This window comes from Artibeus jamaicensis, unplaced genomic scaffold, assembly GCF_021234435.1.
Source record: "Artibeus jamaicensis isolate MK-2021 breed Jamaican fruit bat unplaced genomic scaffold, CSHL_Jam_final contig_415, whole genome shotgun sequence".
NCBI classification, from domain to species: Eukaryota; Metazoa; Chordata; class Mammalia; order Chiroptera; family Phyllostomidae; genus Artibeus; species Artibeus jamaicensis.
Genome location: NW_026521823.1, coordinates 36,290,503 through 36,318,367, shown reverse-complemented (window position 1 = coordinate 36,318,367; position 27,865 = coordinate 36,290,503). Strand labels below are relative to the sequence as shown.

Genomic DNA, 27,865 nt, shown 5'->3' with positions numbered 1-27,865 from the left:
GACCTTTAGGGTTTTTCCAATCTTTTCTATCTTATAAGAAATTTAGCAGCTCTTTCAAATTTCCCTACAAACTTTTTACCAGCCTGTGCCAAAAAAAAAAAAAAAGGCATCAATCTATCTTAACTCACAGAGCAAACAGAGACTGTTAGATAAAGATTCCATCAATGTTCTGCCTCCTACTGACCTGTACTTCAGATACCAGCACGTGGTTCTCCGGACAGGCATGGTCTTGCTTGTTTCTGTGCCATTTCTGCTGCCACCATCCTTGGTTTGCCTGGAAAACCCCCTGTTACCCTACCAAGTCCAAGTTTGGACGTCATGCCAGAGTGAGTTAATCACAGTGCCTGCTGCTGTGTAGTGTGTCTGTACTCCTTCCTTTCCCACCGTTGTACTTATCATGCTGCTTTGAAATCCGTTTCCAGGTCTGTGTTCCCATTAGCCTGAGAGCACCTGGAGAGCTGACTCACACCAAGATGCCCAGCACTTAGCAGAGAGCCTTGCAATAGAAGCTGCTCAATAAGTACCTGTGGAATAAATGAATAAATAATGTGGAGGAGAGGTAAGCATATTCATACTCAGTAATGGCAAGTACTTGCAAAACATTAGAAGGAGTCCCCACCTTTGCATAGTGTAGTGGAGACAGCACTGGTTCAGAAGTCAAGGGAACCAACCGGTCTGCAGAAGCAGGAAACCTTTCCCCACGTGTTCACTGCTGCATCCTCAGAGCCCGGAGTGGTGGTGCTTAGTTGGTGCCGAGAACGAGGCTTTGCGTCATGTTCGTATTTGAATCTGCTAACGCCAACCATTTCAAACCTTTCTAGCAAGGAGAAAGCTAGAAGCAGAGGGTCCAGAGCTTTTGGACTAACAAGAGAATATTCCCAATACCCAGTCATGGGCAAATTATCATAAAACCAGTGAATTTATCAACAGTTCAAATGGAACAAATTCAACCAATTGACTTCTACAATTGTATGTTATAGATTAAACTAATACATTTTCCATCGAAACAGGTTTTTCCAAGGTTAGTGGTCATCACATGCTCAGTCTAGGAAATGGAACCGAACCCTTATAAACAGCCTTGGGGAGGCAGGGCCCCTGGCCCCCCCTCTGGGAACAGTGGTGGACAGAGCGGCAGCATGACTGTTGGAGACAGAGCCCCTGCGGATTAAAGCTGAGGGAAGACCTTTGCCCCACCTGGCCCGTCTCAGAGCGGGGCTTTTTGTTCGCTGCTCTCCTTTGAAAACCAGAACGCCCATGTTTCCCTGCCCTCTCTTCTTTGTTTTACTGAACGGTAGTAGAGGCACCGAGAGTGTCAGTTCTCCATCAGTGTGGACAAGTAAGATTCTCTCATCCTGGTGATTCCAGATTGCATGGTAATCCACAAGTTGTTCTAGACTAAGGCTGAATCAAAGTTTTAGATTTATAACTTTTATTTCCACAGTGTTTAATAGATATTTGTTGATTGACTAAGTAAATATATTGCCATTGATTAGCTCTGTATCCTTGGGCAAATTTCACCAAACTCTTCTAGGCCTCGTTATCCTCATCTATGCAATTCAGTTTGATTGTGATATTTTTCCAATTATTTTCAGTAGTTGAAACCCTTTTTCAAACAAAGTCTTAGGCAGAACCCAATATATCAAACAGAAGAATGTGGGGCTGGTGTAGGTAAAACAGGTTTGGGAGTGCTCAGACAGCTTGCTTCACCTCCTCTGTCCCAGCCTCATTTCTGCTGGGAGCCATTCTGCTGAGCCCCGGGACGGTGTGAGGTGCCGTCTGAAAACCACCGTACCACACAGCTGTATACATGACACTGACTCCCAGACTTGGAAGGAAACATAGCTGATTGTTTGGGACCCGAGATTCCCAGCCTATAGCCTCTTCATTAAAGAGGGTAAAGCCCCGCAGGCAAATTAAAATAAGACGTCACTTTTCTCTGGATGGAATTACATCATTCATCCAATGTCAATTACTTAGTTCGTGCTAACCAGAATGGGAAACTCTGTATTTATTGATAAGTTAACAATGAACATATGAACAATGAACATGGTAATGTAAGTTACAATTGTTAGTAGACAAAATTTCTCAACATATTATGAACATGGAGGGGTTTAGTAAAAGCAATCCTTGGGTAGTGAAAAGGCTGAGAATAACAATGAATTCCTTCTTATTTCTTTTCATACAAATAAAAGGAGGCGAGGAAAGGTCAAGCAGCCTGCCCGACCCCTCACAGCTTACTTAGTGGCCAAGGCCACAATGGAACACAGCACTCCTAATTTCCAGCCCAGCGCTCTTTCCCAACCGTGCTGCGTTTCACCTAACATCAGGCATTTATCTTTATGTGCGGGGTTCGTGGTCACACAGCTACAGAATGACAGAACATCCTCATTATCTCAACATGCATTCTCCTAATCCCTGGTATCTGAGGTTGTATAGGAGAGTGAGAGGTATCATCACATATAAATGCTTACTTATCAAACAACTGATGATAAAACCCATTCAGATATTCCATCTCCATTCCACATTAGCATAGATTCTCCCCTTCCAAAATCAACTTCTTTGTCAGGTCTCTAGCTGATGACCGGATTTTCATACATATTCGACAATGCAGTACATTGCAATGCAAACAAGCTATTGTACAAAGTAAAATCATACATCCTGCAAAAGATAACTTTTCTGAGATTTATGAAAGGCCGGTGTGCTTAGTCCACAGTGAAAGAGAGGGAGAGACGGGGTAACGCTGAAGAGGAGGACGAAGGACAGATGAGGGAGGGCCCTGTGGGTCTCGGTGGTTTTCCTTCCATGAGGGGGACGGGGGACGGGGATTTGGGATTTGGGATTTTGGAAGGCCTTTATGCAGAGGAAGGGACAATCAGATTTCTCTCTGCACTTGTTACTTTGAACCGGAAAATACACTAGAACATGCGATCTTGTCACTGTGTTTCTGTGACTCCATCCCAGAGGCAGCTCCATCTCTATGAGGTTGTTTACTGTTGCATTGTTTGCAAGAACGAAAAATGGGCCCAGCTGTGATGTTCAGCACCAGGGACCTGGTTCCACGGACAACGGCATGATGCACAGCTGGACAAATGAAGGAGGAAGGTCTCCCTGTGCTGACTTGGGAAGAACTCTGGGACTTACCGGTAAGTGAAACCAGCGCTGACGCGGAATGGTGTGGAGCAGTGTGTATGGCAGGCCACCTGGTGTGTGATAAGGTGGGGGTATAGTTGTTCGTGCTTGTGTCTGCCTTCAGCATCCCGGAAGGGAGTGCTCGACCTTAGGAGATGGGGGAGAGGGAGGAATGCCAAGGTTGGGGCGGGACTGCTCTGGGCACGTTATCTCTATAGCCTGTTAAACTTCGGGTCGCGCAAATGTAGTGCCCAATCCAAAGATGTTTGAAACTCACTCTGGCTGCTCTGTGAAGAGTGTAGGGACAGAACAGTAGGGCTGGGAGACCACTTAGGAAGCTACTGAAGTGCTTCCAGCAAGAGCTGGCGTCACTGAGCGGCGGCAGCAGTGGAGCTGCTGATGGGAAGTTGGTTTGGGGGTGGACGGCCAACTGCACTTGTTGATGGTTTGGATGGAGTGTGTGAGAGGAGAAGAAAAAGAAGTCAAGGATCACTCCTGATATTTGACTTGAGCAACTGGAGGAGAAAGGGTGGGGCCGAGGGGGCACAGGCAGGGAAAGCCAGGAATCCAGGGTTCTGTTTTGGACCCTGGAGAGAGTTTCCCCAAAGATGAGTTCAATTCCCCATGTGTTCAACTTAAAGGATTGAGAGACCCTGGTAAAATTGATAAAACCCTCAAATAAACTTCCATCTTTATTTTCCTGCTGCACAAATTAAATATAAAGGGAAAATGTATTTGTGTTATTACAAATTTTGTGGGGAGAGAATTTTGTTCCTACATTTTAAGCAATGGATTAAAATGATAGAAAATACTCTGTGGACCCAAGGTGGTGGTGGAGCAGGTGGGAGCTACACTCCCATCCTCCCAGGACCAAACTGGATTTACAACTAAAATACGGACCTTCAGTCCCCAGTCAGGACACACACCTGGGTCCCCTACTGGGCTGCGCACAGAAGGCAGCCCGTCAATGCTTCTCTCTCACATTGATGTTTCTCTACCTCTCTTTCTCTTTTCATTCCCTTCTCTCTAAAATCAAAATTAAAAGTTAAAAATTAGCCCTGGCTGGTGTAGCTCAGTGGATTGAGCACGGGCCTGTGAAGCAAAGAGTTGCCAGTTCGATTCCCAGTCAGGGCACATGCCTGGGTTGCAGGCCAGTTCCCCAGTAGGGGACGCACAAGAGGCAACCACACATTGATGTTTCCTTCCCACTCTTTCTCCTTCCCGTCCCCTCTCTCTAAAAATAAATGAATATTTAAAAAAATAAAACTCCTAAAAAAAGTTAAAAATTAAAAATATATATATAGAAAAATAGACCTAAATAGCTAACTGAAGATTAGCTGACAGGAAGTCTTAATACCAAGGAGTTAGAGAAGAAACCATAGCAAGACTGATCGGAAGGGCAGAGACTGATGGGAAAGGGCTGGCCCACTCCCCTGGGCAACAGCCGAGGTTCCAGGGGGTTACCTCAGCTGCTGGGGGCTCCCCCCGACAAGCATGGCGTCTGAAGCCCAAGCTGGACTCCCCGACCCAGAGCACCAGAGCCGGGAAGAGATGCCCACATAACATCTGGCTGTGGAAAGCAGCAGGCTTTCTGTCTGCCAGGGAGAGATGGCCAAAAACACAGGCACCCCCTTAAAGGGCCAGTGAACAGCATCTCATCTGCAGCTGCTCATCCTGGGCCCGTCAGAGGGAGGATGGAGCAGACTAGAGCTGTGTGGGGAGAGACTGGAGTTTGTGGCTCTAAAGACAGAGCCGAGGGGACGGCCACCGGCACCCCCTGTGCTGAGTCACTCTACCATACTGCAGACACTGTCTTTCTTGGGTGGAACGTGCCCCTCCTGTGTCATTGGCCTGGGGGAAAGCAAGAGTCCCACCCTCTGGACTCCCCAACATCTCACCCTGGGGAGCTTCCACCCTGCTGAGGAGTCAGCGACCTGGGCAGACTCAGGCTCCCAGCCAACCCACCATCTTGACTCTTGGTGGCTCCTCCCTGCCGAGGTCTGGACGGACCACACCACAAAGGTGTGTTGAGCACCCGGCAGGTGGCAGCTAGACTTGGTGTACCCTGGTCCATTGGCTGAGTGGCCTCAGAGCCAGTGCTGGCACCAAGACTGACCACGTGTAGATCTGAGAACCCCTCTTGTGCCTACCTGGTGACTCTCTGAAACGTAACCGCGTGTGACTTGAGTATCGCTAGAGGCTCTTCAGTGACTGAGCCTAATGGGCAGCCAGCAGGCGGAGGCAAAGTCGGGGTTCCTGGGGACTTTCACTGACCTGCCTTTGCACTGAGTCCTGGTAACAGTGGGACTTGGTGTGAAAGGACAGACCCTTGCAGTGGCAGAAACACAAGAAAATGAAAGGAACCTAACTTTTTCTCTTGAGTACTGAATTGACATCATTATTAATAAAATAATGTCCTCCACATTGTAGACTAGCAACAAGGCAGGAGGTGGACGGTAATCATTTTTTCTACTTTACCACTCTAAAAGTTAGAGAAACATATTTTTTGGTAAAAGTGCAGAACTTCTGTCTTAAGAATTCTACCTTCAACTACTCATCTGTCTCTCGAGCGTCTGCCCTGAGTAGGACAGACTTTGGAAATGACCCAGTGTTGCTGCTTGTAGTGTTTGCTGCGATGCTCGGCGTCTTAGAAAGCTTGGGCTGCCAAAAGAAATTACAGGCACTGAATGGCTTAAACAAGAAACATTCACTTCTCCCAGTACTGGAGGCTGGAGGCCTGAGGGCAGGGCACCTGCAGGGCCGGGGTCTGGTGAGGGCCTTCATCCCGCTGTGTCCTCACTGCCCCTAGTGTACTTGTGCACACACAGAACTCTCCTGGGTCTCTCTGTCTTCTCAAAAGGGCACTAATCTCGTCATAGGGGCTCTACCCTCATGACCTCCTCTAAACCTGCCTCTCAAAAATATCTCTTATCCAGGTGCCATCTTGTCAGGAATTAGGATTTCAGTGCATGGGCATGGGGGCCGCACAGACATTCAGGCTACAGCACTCGGCCCAGGTCCCCCTGCAGGTGGGAGACCCTCACACCCCCAGGGCCTGGAGTGCTGGCTGCTGAGTTTACGGCTGAGTCCTCCGAAGGACTCCTCCGGTTTCGGTGTCCTTTCCATGGGGGGGTGAGAGATGCTCACAAAGCAGGGCAGGGTGAGTACAAAGATCCAGCTCCCTTGCCTCAACACAAGACAACTTGCGAGAGCCGTCCCACCTCCTGAGCTCCCGTGAGGGCAGCTGAGCCCAGACTTCCACCCTGGGTCTGCTCCCCCCACCCCCCGAGGGACTCTCCACACACAACAGACGTCCTGTGCACGAGTCCCAGTCTCAGAGTCCCTTTCCTAGGGAGCCCAGTCTAAGACGCCTCATTAATAGCATATTCAAATAGCAGATAACCAGTCATGCAGATTTCTCTATATTTGGTGTAGATCGAGGCACCGAGTAAAAGGCAAACACAGTGGACAAAGGCCCAAGTGTGGCGTGCTCTGAGGGACCCTCAGAGGCTTGCTGTACGCACTGTGCACGTGCCGTGCACATGTTGTGGAAGGGAAAGGCCACCCTTAGGCCTACTTGGAGCCACATGTTTTTTTCTATCACAGCGAGTTGTTTCTTTGCTCATTATAATTGATCTTGACCGCATGACAATGAGAGAGAACCACGTTTTGATCCCATTATGCTAGCATTTATTTTTGTTCCTTAAAGAAGTATAACAACAGGAAGTCCAATTTTAGCCTAAATATTCTTAGAAGAAATGAAGAGCAAATAATAAAACAAAACAGCCAGTTCAGCAACACTCCCGAAGGATCTCCCAGTAGCAGTTACGTGGCTGCATCTGAAAACCAGGACTTCGCTGCTGAGTTGGTTTATCATACCTGTAACAGTACCCAGATCACACATTCTTCCTGCTGATTTATTTCCGTAGCTGTAATTTATTTAGCCTTTGCCTCCCGAGATCTTTCATGACCGTTACGAAGACTTTAAAAACAGCACTTGCAGGCAGTCTTTCCCAAAGAATGCTCGGGCTCTCCTCTTCCCCCGCGGTCCCGTTGAGTACAGTCTCCACTTGGCGAAGGCCGAGGAATGCTCTTCATCACTGATGTAGCCTATTGGACATGTAGTCACAGGGGAAATCCGTCTTTGGGATCCTCTCTTATTTTTTTTGAATAGTTATTCCTTTATATATTGCCTTTTCAATTTTTGAATTTTGTCATTCTCTGTTAGAAATCATTTGATTACATATTTTATTTGTAAAATGACAACAGGCTAAGTGAAAAAAGGAAATATTATCCATAATCCTGACACCAGAATAAACCAGAATCAACCTTGGTGGTTCGTTTGCTTCTACACTTTTCCAAAATGGTGTGTATAGTGTTCACAACTTCTACAACATGTACTCAACTTATCAACATGCAATAAACCTTGCCCATGACAATAAGCACATTTTTATGTAAATATTATTTAATAGATACATATTTTATAATATGACATATCATAATTTTAAATCGATACACCACTAAACATTTATATTGTCCTTTATTTTTAATTTTATGAACAATAAGTAAATGAAAATCCTTGCAAATAAAGCCTTGCACAAATGACAGTTTATTTTCATAGGACAAATTCTTAAAAGTGAGATTTCTAGATCAAAAAAACAAGTCTATATTTAAGATTAAAAAAAAAAACAACACTATGGCAGTGATCCCGAGAAAGAAGAACAAAGTTGGAGGAATCATAGTACCTAATATCAAACTACACTACTCGGCCATAGTAATCAAAACATCATGGTAATGGCATTAAAACAGACACATACTGTATTTTTAGGACTATAAGACACACCAGACCATAAGACACACCTAGGTTTTAGAGGAGTAAAAACAAACTTTGAAGCAAAAATATGTGGTACAATATTTAATAACCTGTGACCCTGCTCCACCACTGCCCCCCACCCCACAGTGAGCCAGGTCAGCTACCTTCAGACTATATGACACACCCCTCCTTTCCCTTCCAAATCTGGAGGAAGTACATCTTATAGTCTGAAAAATATGGTAGATAAATGGTACAGACTGGAGAGACCAGATATAAATCACATCTTTATACTCGGCTAAGATTTGACAGAGGAAGCAGGCACATATAATGGGCTAAAGATAGTCTATTCAATAAATGGTGTTGGGAAAATTGGACAGATATGTGCAGAAAAATGAAACTAGACTACCTTCTCACACACACACAAGAATAAATTCAAAATGGATCAAAGACTTAAATGTTAGACCCCAAACTATAAAGATTGTAGAAGAAAACATAGGAAGCAAAATTGCAGACATTGCTTGTAGCAATATTTTATTGGATATGTCTCCCCAGGCAGGGGAAACCAAAGAAAAAATAAACAGATGGGACCACATCTAACTAAAAAGTGCACAGCAAAGGAAACCATCAGCAAAATAAAAAGACAGTGCATATGATTGGAGAATACATTCGCAGTGACACATCTGATAAGGGGTTAAGAGCCAAAGTTTACAAAGAGCTTACAAAACTCAACACCAAAAAAGCAAATAATCCAATTAAAAAATGGGCAAATGACCTGAGTAGACATCTATCCAAAGTGGACTAACAGATGGACAATAGACATATGGAAAGATGCTCAACGTCACTAATTATCAGCGAAATGCAAATTAAAACCACCATGAGATACCATCTCACGCCTGTCAGAATGCCTGTCATCAATAAATCAAACAACAAGTGCTGGCGAGGATGTGGAGAAAGGGGAACCCTTGTGCCCGGTCGGTGGGAATGCAGACTGGTGCAGCCACTGTGGAAAGCAGTGTGGCAATACCTCAAAAAATTAAAAAGGATCCGCCTTTACACCTAGCAATCCCACTTCTGGCAATATATCAAAAGAAACTCAAAACACTAATTCAAAAAAACATAAGCAGCCCTATGTTCACTGCAGTGTTATTTATAATACCCAAGATATGGAAGCAGCCCAAGTGTCCATCAGTAGACAAGTAGACAGAACAGCTACGGTGCATTTACAGAATGAAATACTATTCGGCCATAAAGAAGAATAAAATTTTACCCTTTGTGACAGCATGGATGGACTTGGAGAACATCAGGCTAAGTGAAATACATCAGTAAGAGAAAGACAAACACCATATGATCTTACTCATGTGTGGACTCCAATGAACAAATTGAACTAACAAGGAAAATATGGGGACAGACTCATGGATGGAGAGCCAAGATGACAGCTGGAGGGGGTGGAGGGATTGAGCAAAAAAGAAAAAGGACTCACGGACACGGACAGCAGTGTGGTGAGTGCAGCGGGGAGGCAGGTATAAGAGGACTAAATGGTAATGGAAAAACATACAATAAAAATAAAAATTAAAAAATAGAAATACTTATTGCTAAATTGTTTCAATTTACCTCCCACGTATAGTGGTTGATTATGTCCTTTTCCCACACCCCTGTCACCCCAATTATCATGTTAGTTAACATCTATCACCATACACAGGGACACTGTTAAGATCTACTCCCTTAGCAACTTTCAAATATGCGATACAGTATTATTAATTATGGTCACCATACTGTACATCGCATCCCCAGAGCTTGCTTATTTCGTACTGAAAATGTATATCTTTGGACCCCATTCATCCATCTCACTCCCTATACCCCCACCTCCACCCCTGGCAACTACCAATCTGCTCTCTATATCTATGAGTTCAAAAAACATTTTTTAAAAGATTTTACATATAAATGAGATCATGCAATATCTGTTTAAGCAATCATTTTTGAAAAATACTTTTAAGAGACAATATTTATCCAGAGCAGTTCATTATTCTATTTTTTTTAAATAAGTTTTTCTTGCCCTGGCTGGGGTAGCTCAGTGGATTGAGCACAGGCCTGTGAAGCAAAGGGTCCCCGGTTTGGTTCCCGGTCAGGGCACATGCCTGGGTTGCAGGCTGAGTCCCCAGTGGAGGATACATGAGAGGCAACCACACATTGATGTCTCTCTCCCACTTTTTCTCCTTCCCTTCCCTCTCTCTAAAAATAAATAAATAAAATATTTTTAAAAATGTTTTTCTTTATAAACAACATGGTACCTTCAACCCTACAGAGTGAATGTATTTTAAGCTTCAACTGTTTTATTTCAGAAGTAAATTAATTGATGAATTTTAATAGATGATTCACAAATACTATATAGATTTCAAAAGGCAGAAAATAGTATATACGGTGGAATAAAATCTCCTTTTTACTCGTTTCCTAGTCACATTCTTCTCCCTGCAAGCAACTACTGTGTTCTATTAGAAAGCAGAATGTTTAAAAATAAAACATATAATGTACAACACACATACAACTTTGTAAAAATGTGTAATGTACACAAAATACATCAAATGTTACAGGAGAACAACACTGTGCTAAGCAGGCCTAAGGAATCAGAAGGGAGGCAGAGATCTAATAGAGGGTCTCGCCACAAAAACAGAGAAAAGCAGCTGAGAAAATGGTTTGGTGTTTCGTCCAATGTTGTCAGTTACCAGCTCATTTAAACTTCCAATTTGTCTTCTTGCCAAGATACAGCAAGAGATAAGTCTAGAGTCCATGCCACGTTTTCTGCATGAAATATAAATGCCCGCCACCTCAGCTTCCCCTACCTCAGGTGGCAAATAAGGACTGCGCGTGCCTGAGAGGCGACAGATCAAGGGGGCAAAATGACAAATCATATTTCTGTACCAAAATGTACTAAGCGTCTTACTATTTGAAGGGGGGAAGTCTAAATAAATCAAAAGCATGGCACAAAAATAACTGAAAAGCCTTTCCCCAAATAAGTTTGTGTTATGCGGTAAACAACTCCAAATAGCCCCTCGGAACCATGGCGTGTGAAGGGTGAGCCGGCTGGCTGGCGCGGGCAGGCACCTTTGGTAGATGCTGCTGTCCAGGCCCAGGGCTTCACGAGGCTCTGGGCAGGGGCAGGGGGCGGGGAGACATAGCAGTGGGGTTAGGAGGTGAGAGAATGGGAAGCAGAAGGGGATGAGGAGATGCTGATCCAGGCAAAGCAAAGTCACCGAAGGCCAAAAACATAACAACAGTATAGACAGCAATGCCATTTGCTCGTGAACCACATAGACCACAATAAAACCACGTGGACCACAGTCACTTCACAACGTCACAAGCTGCCCTAAGGCCTCCCCTCTCAGGCTTCCAGAGAGGGCATCTCAGTGGGTGGCTGGGGGGTCACAGGGACCCACCGTGGTGGTCACTGGCTCAGATTCTGAGCTCCACGGCTTTAGGTCCATTCCAGGCCTGGTCATCTGCCAGCCGCGCCACCTCGAGTGGTTATTTAACTTCCTCCTTCAAGTGAACGTGGGAATGGTAACAATATGTACCTGGGCAAGTCGTGAAGACGGAAGGAGCCGATTCACGTTGCACACTCGCCGTAACTCAACCTGTAAGAACGCACATGTAAGAACACACAAAAATGTTAGCTGTCAGTATAAGGCCCCTTCTGTTGTTTTGTTGTTGTTTCTACTCAGAGAATAAGTGGTATTTAAGTCTTTGCCCAAATTAAGAAAAAGAAATGGAGTCAAATGAGGAACCAGTTCAACTTGATGGTGAAAAGTCTGAAATGCGTTCAATGTTTCTTTCTTTTTTTTTTTAATGTTTTATTTTATTTTATTTTTATTTTTAGAGAGAGGAAAAGGGAGGAAGAAAAAGAGGGAGAGAAACATCAGTGTGTGGTTGCCTCTCATATGGTCCCCAACGGGGACTGGGCCTGCAACCCAGGCTTGTGCCCTGACTGGGAATTGAAGCGTGATCCTTTGGTTCGCAGCTCATGCTCAATCCACTGAGCTACACCAGCTGGGACTCAATGTTTCAAAGAAATGCAGTTGTACCGCTTTCAATTTGTGTGTGTTACAACTGCAAATAACATGGAGTGTAAGGAAATAAACACATTTTAAAGGATGCAATAAGTAAAAAAGAGGAAATTTAATGTAAAGATGCTCTGTGTAATGAACAAGTTATTTCTGGGATGCGCAGGACGGACCCAGCTGGCCTTCCTACTCCTGGCCTTGCCTTTCTTAAATCTCTGCAGCACAGCAGCCAGAATCATCTTTGAAGACAAAGCAGACCACGTCATTTCTCTGCTCAACATCTTCCAGTGGCTTTCACCTCCTTCAAAGTACAAATCAGTGCCCTCCCAATGTCCTACCAGGCCCTGTATAATCTGCCCACACCCCACCCCCTCCAATTAAATCTGTGATTTAATCCCCTGACATCCTCTGCCTGCTCGCTCTGCACAGGCCTCACTGGACTCAACTGTCCCTTAACCGTGCCCGTACTCCAGCTTCAGGGGCTTTGCACTTGTGGTCTCCTGTGTCCGGTATCTTCCTTCAAAGTCACATCTCCTTTGTGACCTTGTGACCTTACTCAAAGGCCACCTTAACCAGCCCTCCTGTTTGAAATGTGACTTCTTCCCCACCCCACCACCTTATTATGGTCTCTTTTCTTGCTATGTTATGTCCATAGCATTTCTCTCCATATTTATTGATTTTACTTATATCTTACCCCACCCTCCCAGCAATATAAGCTCCACAAGACGGGTTTTCCTGCGTTCTGTTGGCTGCTGCACCGTTAATTTTTAGCAGAGTGGTGATGCTGAGCCGCGCCCGTGGAGGCCGAGGGAAGCCTTGCCCTGACGATAGCGGTCCGGGTTCCGGTCACCACACAGGAAAGAATTCGGGAACGAAATGGATTCAGCAAAGCGCACAGGAGATTTATGAAAGTATGAAAGTATTCACTCGTGAAGTGAAAGTGGGTAGCTTCGGGGAAGGAGAGGTCTGCGTGGGATCAGGGCAGAAGGTTTTTAATCACCTATAGTCCTGGGCGGGGGCTGTGGCGGTCACGTGCTCCCAAAGCTGGTGGGGTGACTGCCACGTGACAGCCTTGGTTCCCCCTCTGCAGAGAGCCACGTGCTTTTTGGTCCTACCAGAGCCGCGTGGTCCTTCAGGGGGCAGAGTGGTCCTGAAACCGCAACACCGATTTGTTACAAGGATATTATAATGGCCCTGCTGGTCGCTGTTAGGTCAGTGTGGCTGCCAAATCTGGTTGAGACCGGGTTTTGTCTCAACTACAGGAAATCCAGGAGGGGGAAGTGGAGGACAGGTGGTCAGTACAAGTCACATCCGGGATCTTCCAGCTGGGACGCAGGCAGGGGTAGAGCCGGACACCTCTGGTCCCCACTCGCTCTCCCGCTCCAGTGGGGGGCGCTGTTAGTGGAAGGGGAGAGCGAACTCGTGAACGCTGATAGGTGCTTTTACATTCACTCATGTCCCCTTCTTGTAAAATCTGATTGCAGTAATTTATCACTACGTGGTAGCTGTTATTACAATTACGTATTTTTATATCCGCAAATTGCAGTTTCCCATAATTAAAAATAGACCGAAAACACCTTTAGGTTCTTGGAACTGGAATATTAAAAACCCTGTGTTTTAGCGTGCGAATGTCCTTTTGGGAAGCCTTCTTAAGATTGAGATTCAGAGAAAGAAGTTGTTTTCAACTTCTTCCTTAATAGAAAGACATACACGTATTTAAGTGAGCCTTTTCTAACTTTACCGTTAGTTTTCCAAACCTTAAAAAAGATGTTTGAATGTGTCTCAGTGGCACACGACAGCAGCGGGTGGGCCTGCGCGGAGACCGGGACTACCTACTGAATTCCTGGTTTCCATTACTGCTGGTGACATGGGAGGAGGGCTTGTGGGGACACACGTCTGCTTCCAGGCTGGGACTTCCTTTAATAGTGTAGTCGAAACAGAAACGTTGATGACTCATTCCAAAGCCCCTGGGGAGGGAGGGGCCCCCATGAACTATTTGGAATGGGAGAGAAACCCTAACGAAACCACAACAGCAATCTTAAACAACCAGCCAGGCCTTGTCTGAACTTGATTGAATGTTGGCTGCTTTCCAGAATGATTTCAGCTGAAGCAAGACTGTTAGATTCGAAAGCCTCTTCCCTCTGCTCTGACTCGGGAAGTGTGATGTAGGAACCATGTTAATTTTTGATGATTGCAGATAACATGAAGTATTGGGATGGAAGGTTGCCCCAGTGTTTTCATAACTGTGGTTTTTCTCACAGCATGACACAAGATCTGTGCAGAAAGTATCCCCCCATACACTATGAAAAATGGGGACATTTATTGAGGAAGATACAACATGTAAGAAACTTTGTACATAAAACAAGGACACCTCAGTCCTTCAAAGTCGGCACCTTGGGACCTCACACAGTTCTCCCAGTCGTCATCAGTTGCCCCATCATATTTTCATGAATGTCATTAACAGTCTGAAATCTCTTCCCTTTCAAAGGTGATTTTAGTTTGGGGGAAAAGCCAGAAGTCACAGGGCACCAAATCTGGGCTGCAAGGGGGGCTGAGCCACCTGGGTGATTTGATGTTTCACCAAAAAACTGCACAAGACGTGATACGTGAGCAGGCGCATTGTCGTGATGAAGCTGCCAGTCACCAGTTGCCCACAGCTGGGGCCTCTGAATATTTTCCATGGAGGAATATTCATAGCCCAAAATCTGATGCAGATTCATTGTTCTACTCGCTCAGTCATTTTGAATGTGATGGCCATACAGTGCACGTGCTCACTCAACAGCGTCTACCGCCCCCACTGACTAGTGCAGTGAAGTCGTCATTGTTCACCTGTGCACATTCCAGTCCTCTTGCCTTGGCTGCCTGGTTACATCGATGTCATGCAAACCATTCTCATTATATTAATGATGGTTGGACTTTTTCTGGACAGACCTTTGTATGCGATTGTAATTTTTTTAAGGGGCCAGACTCCTAGGCAAATTTCTATGTAAGGAGGAAGAGAGTTAAAAAAAACAACCCAACTAACTAAATGAAAAGAAACTGAGATTGAAGACACAACAGTCATCTAAGTAGGTTGAGTAGACAGCTACCGGGGCAAGACCCCCAAACCAATCCCGCCTCTTGCTTTGTTGAAGCCCGAAACTTTGAAATCAGGAATTCACTATCTCAGATTAAGATTTTATCTACTGAAATACTAACAGCCTTACTCAGGACCACACATTGAACTCTCTGGGACATTTTACCCAAATGGTTATGGCCTCGCTGTCCCCAGGCTTAACAGGCTTTCCCAAGCAGATGGAGAGAAAGCAAGTGAATGGGGGCTGAGGGGACAGCCACCTTGGAGGAGCACATCGAAGGTCGCCAGAAGGTGAAGAAGAAGTGTAGGGAAGACAATGTAAAACCTTTTCCTACCGTGGGAACCATTTTTGCTCACTCTTTTCCTCCCTGCCTCCTGGAGGAACACGAGCTTTTACATGGTAAGGCTGTCCCAAAAAAGCTCACACACTAGAGTCTCAGGCGACCCTAGAGCACAGTCGGGATTGTCATTGCCAACCCCCTTGCTTACTTTGATTGATATCTATTGTTTCTCTGCCACAACTGCAGACAGTGTAATGTCTTTATCACTTTAAACGGTGTTCCAGCAAATGCTTTTGACGTGGGGAGATTAGTCTCTCCATCACACGGATTTATGAAGGAGTGACATTTATGCTGCGGTGTAAAAATGAGACCAGCCTGGCAGTTGTCTGTTCAGCTCTTTGGACTAATGCCACTGGTTCCATGGTCACCTCGCTGAGATAACAGGGACATTTTATTTTCATTTCTCACCATTTCAGTTCTTTCTTTCTTTCTTTGAAACTTGTGAAAAAAATTTAGCACCTAGGAAGGGTAAAAAAGGAGATTTTTTAAAGTTTGGCTTACTTAGCCATTTTTAAATGATGGTTTGCAGTTTGGTACCTGTCTTTGCTCCTTAAAACCATGGCATGGCCGTCCAAAAAGCCCTCTTGTATAGATCCGTAGGTTTTCTCATGGTCATCACTCTCCTTAGCATGTATTGTGCACATAGTATGTAGCAGACGCTGGGCTGGGTGCTCAGGCTGCAGAGCTGAGATCCACTGTCCTGACCTCAGATTGCCCGGTCTGGGCAGTGCACCGAGACAAACCACCGCCCTCTAAGAACACGACAGGAGTCTGCGCAGGGGCTGCGGATGGTTCCTCCTACGTCCAAGGGCATTGGGTGTGGAGTCTGAGCTGAGAGTTTTAGGGGCCTGAACAATGGTGGGAATCAACCCGACGAAGGAGGGGCGGCTGGTGTTCTGGGCAGAGGGAACGGCCCGTGCAAAGACGCAGTGGAGAGAGAACAGTTTGGGGCCGGTTTTCCCTCTAAGGACGGGGCCCAGTTCTTACTCACCCCGGCTCTCTGCTCGGCGTGTCGCTGTTCTCGTGCACATTTGTTGAACTAAAACAAACTAAACTGCAAAGATTTTTTTGTTCTCTAGGTGCTGGTGAGGAGATAGTGCCCAAAACAGAAGTTTCTGTTCTGCGGTGGTGCTTATGTTCTAAGAAAGCATGTTGTATGTCAATGGTATCTCAATTGAAAAAATGAAGAAAAAATAGAGGGAGAGTGTAAGAACAGGTTTAGGTCCTTCTGCTGCCACTTTCCTCCTCCTCCCGGATTCCAGAACTGAGAGCAACAATGAGAAAGAATTCCCATTTAGATACAAAGAATCATAAACAAACATATACACCATCTGCTGCTACTCCCTTAAAGCAGTATTTTCCCAGGCATTTCACTCACAGAACCAGCTGCCCTCGTATCAGACCCTGGAGCAGGGTGGGAAATCGACCTTCCTCTCGAATTTGCTGTGAACTTAAAACTGCTCCAAAAACTAAAGTCTTCTTTAAAACTAAGTGTATCACCTAGGACCTCAACAACTAATTTTGTCCTTTTTGCATGCAAATTTTAGGGCTGTGTGGGAAGGGGCGGATGGTGAGTAGGAAGTGAGTAAAATAAGGGAGGGAGATAAGCTGGCGAATAGAAGTAGCAGTGGATGTGAGGTCTGAATTGTTTACTTTCTCTTCATGTAGCAGTTTCATTCAAGGGCTAATGGGGTAGAGAAACTCCTCCAAAGACCTGCTCAAAAGTTTTTGATAAAAGTCTGCACAAACCTCCGGGTAGTAGGAGATTAAAAGCAAAGCACTACTCCCTGACGGGTGTGGCTCAGTGGGCTGAGCCGTCCCGCAAAGCAAAAGGCCAGCGGTTCATTCCTGGTCAGGGCACATGCCTGGGGTGTGTGTTCTGTCTCCGGGTGGGGCGTGTATGAGAGGCAACTGATGGATGTTTTTCTCCTGCATCGATGTTCCTCTCCCTGTCTTTCTCCCTCCCTTCCCCCCCTCTAAAAAAATTTTTTAAAATAAATAAATAAAAGCCAAAGTGCCATTAAGGTGATCCAGGACGCTTTCCCATGGTAGGGAGACAAATCCTAGAGAGATTGTGTTTGCTTTTCCAAGGTCAACCAATAGCCAGAAAGTTTTGCCAGAAGGTTAGGCCCTTTCAGTAAATGATGGGTTTTCCAGAGCAGGTGATGGTTCCTCCAACTGTGCACTGAGTCAGTCTGGGAGAAAACAGAACCACACCTCACCCTGCTCACCTCCCCACCATGCCACCCTCCGCGTAGCAGGCCTCATCCGAGAACACGTCCCCACACCTTGTTTTCTGCCCCCACATGCCCCACACCCTCACCCCCTGGGAGAAGGTGGCGTGCGTGCGTTGGCGTGCTGGGCAGGCGCTGGGAAGAGTGAGCTCCAAAGTGCCCCGTGAGCTGTGGAGCTGCGGGGAGGGAGAGGGTCCAAGTGAGCACAGGGGCAGCGATCCACCACCCGCGAGTGAAGGAAGCCCTTGGAGAGAGGAGGGCAGACACAGTGCGCTCCGGAGGGGACAACCCAAAATCAGGACAAGCAAAATGAGAAAGGAGGGAGCAAAGAGGGACACAAAGGGGGAGACCTTTATCCTAAGGTCACCAATGCCCTGGTGCTGGTGGCAGGAATGGCACGTGCCTCTTCCAAGGGAGTGTAGGTGTCTCAAGGCACCTGCCAAGAAGGTCAGAGATAATGCAAGTGGGCAATGGCTTTAACAGCAGGGACATCAAAAAATGGACCCTAGGGGGTAAAACAGGACTCAGAGGACTTGGGACGCAAAGTCGTGGCGTCATATGTCGTAATTATTTGCACGTATTTCACTCAATAAATTGGTTACTATTCTTTGCATATTACCTTTATTCAGTTGTTTTGAAGGAGCCCCTTTTTCCTTCACATGTTCTCCACTTAAGAACACTTATAGGGTGGTGATTCTCTCCCGAATATCTGCTTCCAGATGGGTTTCACCCACTCTCTGTGCACTCCCGGGTCTGGCTCCAGGTGCAGATGAGGTGTTTTGAGTGGATTTACCTGTGCTCCTGGGCAGAGAGAATGGAAGCTGCTGAATTAAACTCAGTGCAGGGGGATTCACAAGAACGTTTTCTGTTATCCAATGGACACTTGGGGGAAAGTCCATTTTGGATTGCCAAAAATTAATAACTGAATAGGGAAACTGATTCCTAGGCATTGATTTTGGATTCTGAATTCTTTTCATTTGACATGTGAAGGCAAAAGGGGCTCTGTCATAAAGCTGATAAGCCCAGTGACCTCAAGTAGCCTTACAGGGTGAGCTGGTCATGCATTCCTCACTGGCCAGGTCCTGGTTTAAAAGGTTTACCTGCCTTAAGCAAGCCCTGTCCATGTAGGTTAGCTCACCTTAGAAATGCCACAGGTATCCTTGTTTCCAGACCCCTCTGAGGCGAAGCCACGCCAAGGGAACTCGGAATTTTAATTATCCTCTAACACAGTCATGGAGGTTTGCCTGCCTCGCTTTCTCCCGCCTTCCTGTGACCACCCTTCCATCCCTCCTTTGCTCCAAGTGTGTGAGAGGAACTGCATCCTCTGGAGCATTCAAGATCTCGCTTCCCAGACTGCCACTGGCTTGGCTCACGTAAGCCCTCATCAAATTCTCCACAGGTTTGGACATTTCTTACATTGACAGGTATCAGCTCTAATTTTCAGGAGAACACTCGAGTTTGAACGCTTTCCATTACAGTTAGACTCGAGAGAGATGCCACTTTGGAAGTTAGTGCTTCCCTCCAGCGGGAACAGAGAGGTGACGCCTTGGGGGGCAGGGCGGGCCTCCTGGTGTCATCAGGTCAGCATCGGGTGCTGCTCTGGCTGATCCCCCCAGAGGTCAGACTCTGAGACCAGTTTGCTTTAGGGAAGTGCATTGAGAAACACACTGGGAATATATTGGAAGTGCCCTAGGGATCAACACATACGGGCCGTGAGGAGTGGAGAGAGGGGCTGGGAGGAGTGAAGTAGTGCAGCCAAGGTCACGTGGCCCCACAGGGTGTTGGGGAGCTGGGATGGTCCTTCTGAGCCATCCTGCCTCCCTGCGGGGCCGGAGCCTCCTGTACCCTCCCCATCAATCAGTCCTCCACGCAGGCTGATTTCATGGAGGGAGCACAGATTCATGGGGAGTGGTCTTTGGCTGAGGGGAATTTGGGGAGAAGTTGGCTCAAGGCTGTGAGCCACCATCCCCCCCCCCCCAGCAGCTGGGGACAGAGTGTCACGGGCTGAAGGAGAGCGCCCACAGCCTCCACTGCCGCGCCAGACAGGAGCTTGGACTGACGCTCGTGTGGAGCTCCACTCCATTTCTCCCACTGATTAACAAGATCCTTGTTGATAGGTCCCTGATTTTATCTTATTTCATTTCATTTTATTGTTTGTGTCCTCACACAAGGCCATGCTTATTGATGTGAGAGCGGGGAAGAGGAGGGGAAGGGAGAAAGAGAGAGAGAAGCGGCAATGTGGCAGGCAGATGTTGACCGTTTGCCTCGAAACCACGGCCTTTCAATTTACAGATGCTGCTCCAACCAAGTGAGCCGCACCCGCCAGGTGATACCTGATTTTTATCAGGCTAAAAAGAAGCGTAACATGTAGCATACAGCTAAGACCCTCCCGGGCACTCCATGATATTTATTCATGGACAGAAATCACAGAAATTAATTACAATATGAACTGTGGCTTGAAGAAGGTAACTGACATGACATTTTTCCTGAATTAGAGCTAACTTCAAAATTAAATGCATCATCATTTTAATATGATAAAGTCTCATTGCTTTTTGATTGGCTGGAAATGATTGGGGAAAATAACCGGGGGGAGGAATTAGAAATCGACATGTTATATTGAGATGAAAGAACGGGAGAGCCAGCCTGCAGACGCAGCCTGCGTGGAAGAGTTCCCGGCGTCCTGGTTAATTTCACCAGTGCCTAAGAGGGAACATCCCCGCTAACATCTAAGTCAGCCTGAAGTCCTTTTCTATTTGCGTCACCTATTTTGTTTGGTACAAAGTGAATAAATCAATATCCCTGCAGCACACACTTAAAAACGCTAAACTTTTTATGTTCCTAATATTTTCTTTTTTCATTAAGAGACAGGGGGAAAGAAAGTCTTCCACTAAAGGAGGAGGAAGACTTGGAGTCAGGAGGATGTAGCACTAAAAGGAGACTCAGTTGCCACGTAGTAGGAATGGGGGCAGGCACCGAGCAGCTCGGGTGCTGCCGCCGCATCTGGAAGGTCATTTGTGTCGTCGCTGTGCTCAGTGCACTCAGTGCATTCACAGGCCTCTGCCCGCGGGGACAAAATAACTCTGATCTAAGGAAAAGATGTCCCCAAGTTTTAACTGGTGCTCCAAACGAGCAGCAACCCTCAAGAATAACAGTAAAAACAGAGGGATTGAATATTACAGATAACTAGCACTGAGAATGGTAATAAAAGGCTTTTTGTGTTAGGAAAGGCATCTCCTTGGCAGGTCCAGTTGCAGCCATTAACGTTAGGGGAACATTCAAAAGGGCAGATGGGCCACGGTGTGGAGGTTCCCCCTGTCCAGGGGGCTGGACACCTCCTCTCTCAGTCCCAGGCCGGAAAGAGCAGCAGCAGAAGCCCCCCCCCCCTGCCGGGGGGGGGCCTCGGGTGTCTCAGGGCCAGTGGAGTGAAGCAAGAGGCTCTTCGAATCACGGCTCCTGAAAATGCCCAAAAATCAACCACTCGAAACTTGAGCCGTGTTTTAATTTTGAAGAACAAAACATTATTTGAATACATTGTCAGAGCTCAAGATAACTATCATTTTATAATATTTTGCTTTGGTGAATCACTGGCTGGACAATTTCTGACGCAAAGTAAAGGCAGCACTTGGTCTCCCGCCTGCGTTCCCATGAAGCACCAGGGCGTGTCAGGGGGTGCTCCGAAACCTGGGGGGCCTTGGCTGGAATTCCAGATCCGTGGGGTCCCAGAACTGGGAGCCATTGCGAGAGCGTGCTGGAAGAAGGCAACCACCCTCGGCCCATCTTTAAAAACTATCACACTTGACCTGTAGCATGAAGTTGCCCTTCAAATTTTCCTGTTCCCTTTTCTTGAATGAGTTGTCTTCACTCTGTTACTCGATGGCATTCTGTAATCAGGAGTATGTCCACGCGAAAACAGAACTAGTCATGATTTGTCAGTTCACAGCCGAAGAGACCTAGTGACTACCTCATGTACAGGTTGTTAAGGTGTTGTGTAGACGGACATGGGTGTACCCCAATCCCCCCATCCCGTAAGGGAAACAACAGCAACAACCACAGCAAAAAACACCCTAAAATACACAAGACATGTTTTATGAAAGATTGTTGCGAGGGGACTGTTTACTTAGCTTTGACTGGCTGGAAGCTTAGATCTTGTCTCCGCACATACCACCTGCCTTGGCGAGGTTCATATATATATAAAATTCCAGAGATGTCTGTCAACCCATAGCTTTGTAAAGACCACAGAAAGATTTGTTGCTCGTGAAGGTACTTTTTGGAATTAGAAGTATATTGTGTAGAAACATACAACTTGCTTTGTACTGTTTTTTTTTTTTCCTGAAACAACTTAAACAGTTTCAGATCTTTCTAGTGAGATCTCTTAGGATGATTTAAAAAAAAACTTTCTGCTTTCCAAACCTCAAATATGTGGTGAAAATATTCTGGCTTTTTCGGGGGGTGGGATGGGGAAAGGGCTCCAATCAGCAGCGGCTTAAGTAGCTCTCCATTGAGCCTGGACCAGACCCTGGGTCTCTGTACCGGGCCCGTTTCTCCGTGTCACGCACTGCAGTCTCAGGGCTCGCTCCTGGTCTGCACGTCCATGCCATCTGGTTCCTGCTCTCCACCCACCCCTTTGGATCTGGTACCTCAGTCTGTCGCTTTCTCCCCAAGTTCCCTATTGCCCTACCGAGTCAGAGATTTTGTTTCCTTTTATCTGGCACCCCACTGAGAAGGGCTGTGCTCCCACATCCAGTTCTGAATCTCTCTGCACTAACACAAGACATTCTGGATTCTCCACTTACGAGAAAGCCATTCCCCTAGGCGATGGGTGAAAGGCCAGCATTTCGAATGCCTTTTGATCTCGCATCTCATGGCGCTTTGGTCTGGGCAGCACTCAGCTACTGCCCATGGTCGTGCATCCTGGCTGATACTGAGACGCGGTTTTCCAGTGTGTCCCAGCTCTCTCTCCCTCTTTGCTCTTACGGTCCTTATAGTTGACTGCTTCAAGAGGGAGGCACTACATTGTATCCACAAAGGCCCCTGTGTGCACATCTGACCGGATGCCGATGTATCTTCATCCAGGCCACCCACATACCCGCTCTCGCAGTTTGTTCCTCTGTTGGTTTGGGAGACAATGTTTAAATTCATCCCTTTCCTCCTACCTGGTAAATCTACCTCTCTGCCACAAAATTCACCTACAGTTCCATGTACAATCTTGTTTTATCAAAGCTGTGGCTTCTATTCCTGCCACTTTTCTAGGCCTTCAGCACTGAGCTCCTACATATAAACCAGCACAAGTCTGCTCCGTTAGTCGGCACACTGGTGTTCACGCCATCTGGTCTGTCTCCTGTTGAAGACTTTTGCTTTGTACCCAGTTCTTGCTTCTCACCCACCCCTTGAACTTGGCCATCAAACTGCTTCTTGCTTCCCATGTCTGCCCTCACCCAAGACTCCAGGCTCCATGGCTCCAGGGGGAAGCCTATCTTGATACATTTTATGCTCTAGTTAGAGTGAACTACTTATTCTTTTAGCACACGCTGTTTCTTCTGCCCACATCCCCTTCTCTGTCATTGCTTTCCTGGAGAATACCAGCATACCCAAATTCCTCTCATCATTTCCCCCTCCTCCGCCCATTCCGGGCTATCTCCATACCTTCAAATGACTTCTATCAATTACTGTACTACACAGAAAATATTTGCTTCCGTGCCTGCTTCTCTATGGCACTTGGATGTCTTGACATCAGGGTCTTTGTTGTTTTTGACCCCCAACTTCTAGCGTGGTGATTAGAACATAATAAGCCATCATTTACCTATTCATTCTTCAGGCCAATCTGAATTGAGGACCTACTGTGTTCCTACTCCTGTGGCACACAGAGGCGGCCGGAGGCAGCCACAGCTGTGGGCTTTGAAATCAGATTGCATTACGACTTGGTTGAGTTGCCTGTCTTTGCATCTTCTTGATCCACCATCACCCTCCAAAGCAGCTTTGTTGGGGTTTTAACTTGAATTCTGTGGTTCCCGATTCCTGTGTTTGCTTTGACTCTTCTTTTTTGAAAACAAAACAAAACAAAAACAAAACTTCAACCTTCAAATGGTCGGTGACAGGTATTCCCCGGTGTCCCTGAACGTGGGCATGCCTGCTATGATCTCAACTATTTTTCTTTAGTTAGGAAAAAACTTTCAGGTCATAATAATTCAGGATTCTCTTTTGTTAATTTTCTTTTAATTTGTGAGAGATGAAAGATTTATACAATCTGAAGAGAAACCAGAGTATTATTTTTCTTTTAATTGGAAGAAAATTTAAGACAGGCACATAGTCATTTTTCCTGTGAATTTTGTTCTCAAGCTAAAAGAAAAGTTGTTCTTGGCAGAGGCGGGGTGTGGTTTGAAGGCCCCGCCCCCACTTCCTCCCTGCCTTCCAGTCGTTTCCGGTCACGGGACCTAGAAGGCAGGCACCATGGCAGCGCCTGCTTCTTTGCCTGCTTCTTAGGAGGGCAAGGAGACTGGCCAGGTGTAGACTCCCGTGACAATATCAAAAAAACTTTCTCACCGTTGCTAATCAAGCAAGCAAAAACCGTTGTCTGGGGGAGGGGAACATGGGGAAGGTTCATTGTAAATGGACATGAAGGATCTTATTGGAGCGGTGGGAACCGTCAAAAACTGACTCATGGTCGTGGTTACACAACCTGCTCATTTACTAAAAAATCATTGCATTGGACCCTTGACTGGGTGAATTATGATACGTAAAATATACACCAATAAAGATATAGTAAAAAGCAAGGTGTACAACCATGTATTTTTTTATTCTCACCCAAGGACATTTCTTCATTCCTTTTAGCCAGAGGAAAGGAGAGAGAGAAACACTGATACAAAAGAGAAACATCAATCAGATGCCTGCCATACAGGCCTGGACCGGGGACTGAACCCTCAGCCAGGGCATGTGCCCTGACCAGGAGTCAGACCTGCAACTTTTAGCTAGGGACCGACACTCCAACCACCGAACCACACCAGCCAGGGCTACAACAGTGTATTTAATATGCTACCGTTTAAATAAGAAAGCAGAAAACCAAACAGTAAGGCAAAAAAAAAAAAGGCTGAACGTTAATGAGAAGGCACACAAAGTCTCATTAAAAGAACTTTAGTGAAGGTGGTTAGCTTTCTTTATATTTGGAATTGAGTACTGAAATACCAAACCTAGGGGCTTGGAGCAGGGGGTTGTCTATGGCGAGAAGAGGCAAAGCTATCTGCTCTGCCGTTGGCTGGTGGGTCTCGAATGGTGTGTAGAGCTGTGCTGCAGCAGGGTGGTTGTGCATGCGACCCAGCTAACGCTCTCTATGTGACTTGGAAAGGGAGCGGGGAGGGAAGCTGTTCAGGGGCCATGCGGGCGGCATTCGGGTGCGAGGCTGGAGGCGCCGGCCCTCACTCGGTTGCAGGGGCGGATTGTGCACTTGTGGGCAGACGGTGCAGAGAGGAAGACCAGTACAGAAGGTGTATTGAAGAGGCAAAGCACTAAGGAGCCTGGGACGTGTGTGTGCGCGTGCGTGTGTGTCTGTGTGTGTGCGTGCGTGTGTTTAAGAGGCGAAAGAGACAGGACTTTCCTGAGACTACCAGACATCACCAGCTCATGGGTGCAAGGCAGCTGCGTGTGCTCGGCGTCCCCTGCAGCAGCCTCCTGTCACTCGGCTCTGAATCGGGCACAGACATGTAAAAACGTGTGAAGACACTGCCACCTGAGGGGTAGGGCTGGCGGCAGCGCCAGGCAGGGAGAGGCGGCCGGGCGCCACGCTGCCCTCGGTGCCCTTCTCTCCCGGGATTCCTTCCAGGGCCTCCGTGGAACAAGCGCAGAGGTCACGGGGGGAGAGAAGTGGCCGGTGAGGGAGTCTGGGAGGGAGTTGTGGTAGGTCGAGAATGCGTTTGAGGATTATTTTTAGAGGTTGAACACATTCTGCTTTCTTGTCTCGTGGAGCACAAACACGGTCCCCTTTAAAAAGCCCCCAGGAAAAAGCATCGGCAGCCCTTGCCCTGCCTTTGCGTTGGAGGACCACCCCCAGCCCCTCACCCCCGCCCCACACAGGCCTGCCAGACCGCCTGGCCGGAGTGGCAGCCATTCACTCCCAGAGCAGGGACTAAAACCCACTTCACTCGAAGTAGTTTTGTGGAAGGGTCTCTTTTGTTCTCTTTTCAGATGCAGGTGTTCCTGTAAATTCCCCATTACATGGTAAAATCAGATGGCCCCTCAGACCTGTATTGCGTTCGGCCCGCCGATTCCCACGTCTCCCGGCATCTCTGTCCTGCAGGAGGGACTGGTCTTCATCTCGCATGTTGTTTTCTCTCCTACTAACGACAGGACCTGAATTTAACATTGATTTAAAGAAAACAACGGTGGTTTATATTTTCAGACTACAAACCTAAATGCAGCATTTTAATGATGGGTGCATGGGGTGAATTATATAGTATTCCGCCTAAATTCATGTCCACGGGAACCTGTCCGTGTGACCTCGTCTGGAAATAGGGTCTCTGCAGAAGCAGTTAGTTAAGAAAAGGCCATCCGGGATTAGCGCAGGCCCTGAGTACAACGACCGGGGTCCTTACAAGAAAAAGGAGAGGGAGCTGCTGGGATAGAGACACCAAACCACTCGTGGGAAAGAGGCCAATTGAGGACAGAAGCAGAGACTGGAGTGACGGAGCTGCGAGCCAAGGACTGAGGCAACCGCTGAAAGCTCAGAGAGGGGCTGGGAAGAGATTCCCCCTCAAAGCTCCAGAAAGGAACTACACCCGCCCCCCACACACACAAACACACCTTCACCCCAGACTCCTGCCCTCCGCAAACACAGGAAAGCGGGTTTCTGCGGCCGTAAGTTACCAGCGCGTGGTGCTGGTTGCGGCAGCCCTGGGAAACCTAGACAGCACGCATCGCTTATCACTGTCCAGCTTGTCATGTTTTCCTTACTTATTCTGTTTTCCCCCCACCTGGTCTTCCCCAGCACACAATCAGCTCTCGGAGGACAAGCTCCGCGTGTCCTGTTCACTGCGGTGACCCCCACACCCTCGCACCCCTGTGCCTGATGCAGAGCTGGCCCTCGGTGAACATCTGCTGGGTGAGTGCACACACACCCCCGTGTGAAGCGTGCTGTCCCGTGTAGCTAGGAAAGACTGCTTTCTGAATGTCTTGCACGTGCGCAGCTTGCCCAAGCTGCCCTTAGGACCTACACTGCGGGCTCAGGGCCCACCCCTGAAGCTGGATGTGGGGCAGTGGAGGCAGAGAGCACTGGCGACGCTGGTGTGGGTGCTGTGGAGCCTAAGCACCCCCCCCCAGAACCCGTTTCTGCTTGGAGGACAGGGTCTTAGGTGCTCAGGCAGCCATCACAAAATGCCTTAGACCTGGTGCCTTATACAATAGAAAGGCATTTTCTCTCGGTTTTGGGGGCTGGAAAGTTCAAGATCGGGGTGCCAGCACATTCAGGTTCTAGTGCAAGCCCCTGTCTTGGCTTGCAGACGGCTTCCTTCTTGCTGTGTCCTCCTGTGGCAGTCGGAGGGCATTGGGGTCACCTCCTCTTCTTATAAGTCGGTTCTGTGGGATCAGGGCTCCATCCTGGTGACCTCATTTAACCTCCTCAAAGCCTCAGCTCCAGTCTCATCGCTAGGGGTGCTAGGGCTTCAACACCTGGGGGCTGGGCTGGGGAGCATCACCCAGTTCCCAGTGCCAGTGCCACCTCCAGCAAGGAGGGAGCTGAGTTGCCTTTTGTTCGGAAGCATCTCATAGGCTTTTCTCTGGGCAAAGTGGACCCAGAATCCCAAATACTAAATGCTTGCAAGTGATATAGGTCATCGCTCACAGTGTATATTTTGGCAACTGTGTGAATATAGGAACGGAGATGACTGATAACCAGAGACAGAGCCCTTGCACTCAGAGTTGTTCTACTCCCATCAGCATTTTGCATCGAACGGTGAGCCATGCACCCCAGGGTGGGTTAGGGTTACAAATGAGTCTTACTCCTTCTTTTCTACTCTAAGGCCATCTGCTCTCAAGAATGTATGCTGTTCACAAGGCCAGCAGCAGAGGCTCAGTCTCCCCTGAACCTCCCTCCCCGCGTGACCCAGTCCGAATGCTCACAATGCACCACCGCAGATGCTTCAGATATGTGTCACTTGTCACCCAGTGACTGGGCAACAGGGTGTGTTCGAATCACTGCGCATTGTCCCCGCTGCTAGAACTTAAAGCACATG

At 47.2% G+C, this 27,865-nt stretch overlaps 1 long non-coding RNA gene across 3 annotated transcripts in view; it reads left to right on the top strand.

Annotated features, from left to right (window-relative positions):
- Positions 1-27,865, top strand: part of LOC119039691 (uncharacterized) — a 48,284-nt gene that overhangs the window by 6,533 nt on the left and 13,886 nt on the right. Inside the window, exons 3-6 of one of the 3 annotated variants that reach the window (XR_005080658.2) lie at positions 423-559; positions 2,962-3,143; positions 26,623-26,736; positions 27,506-27,590. This is a non-coding gene — a long non-coding RNA (uncharacterized LOC119039691). Of the gene's footprint in view, positions 1-422; positions 560-2,961; positions 3,144-8,494; positions 8,732-26,622; positions 26,737-27,505; positions 27,591-27,865 lie in introns of those variants that run through there. The other 2 variants (XR_005080657.2, XR_008391652.1) reach the window with 2 other exon arrangements.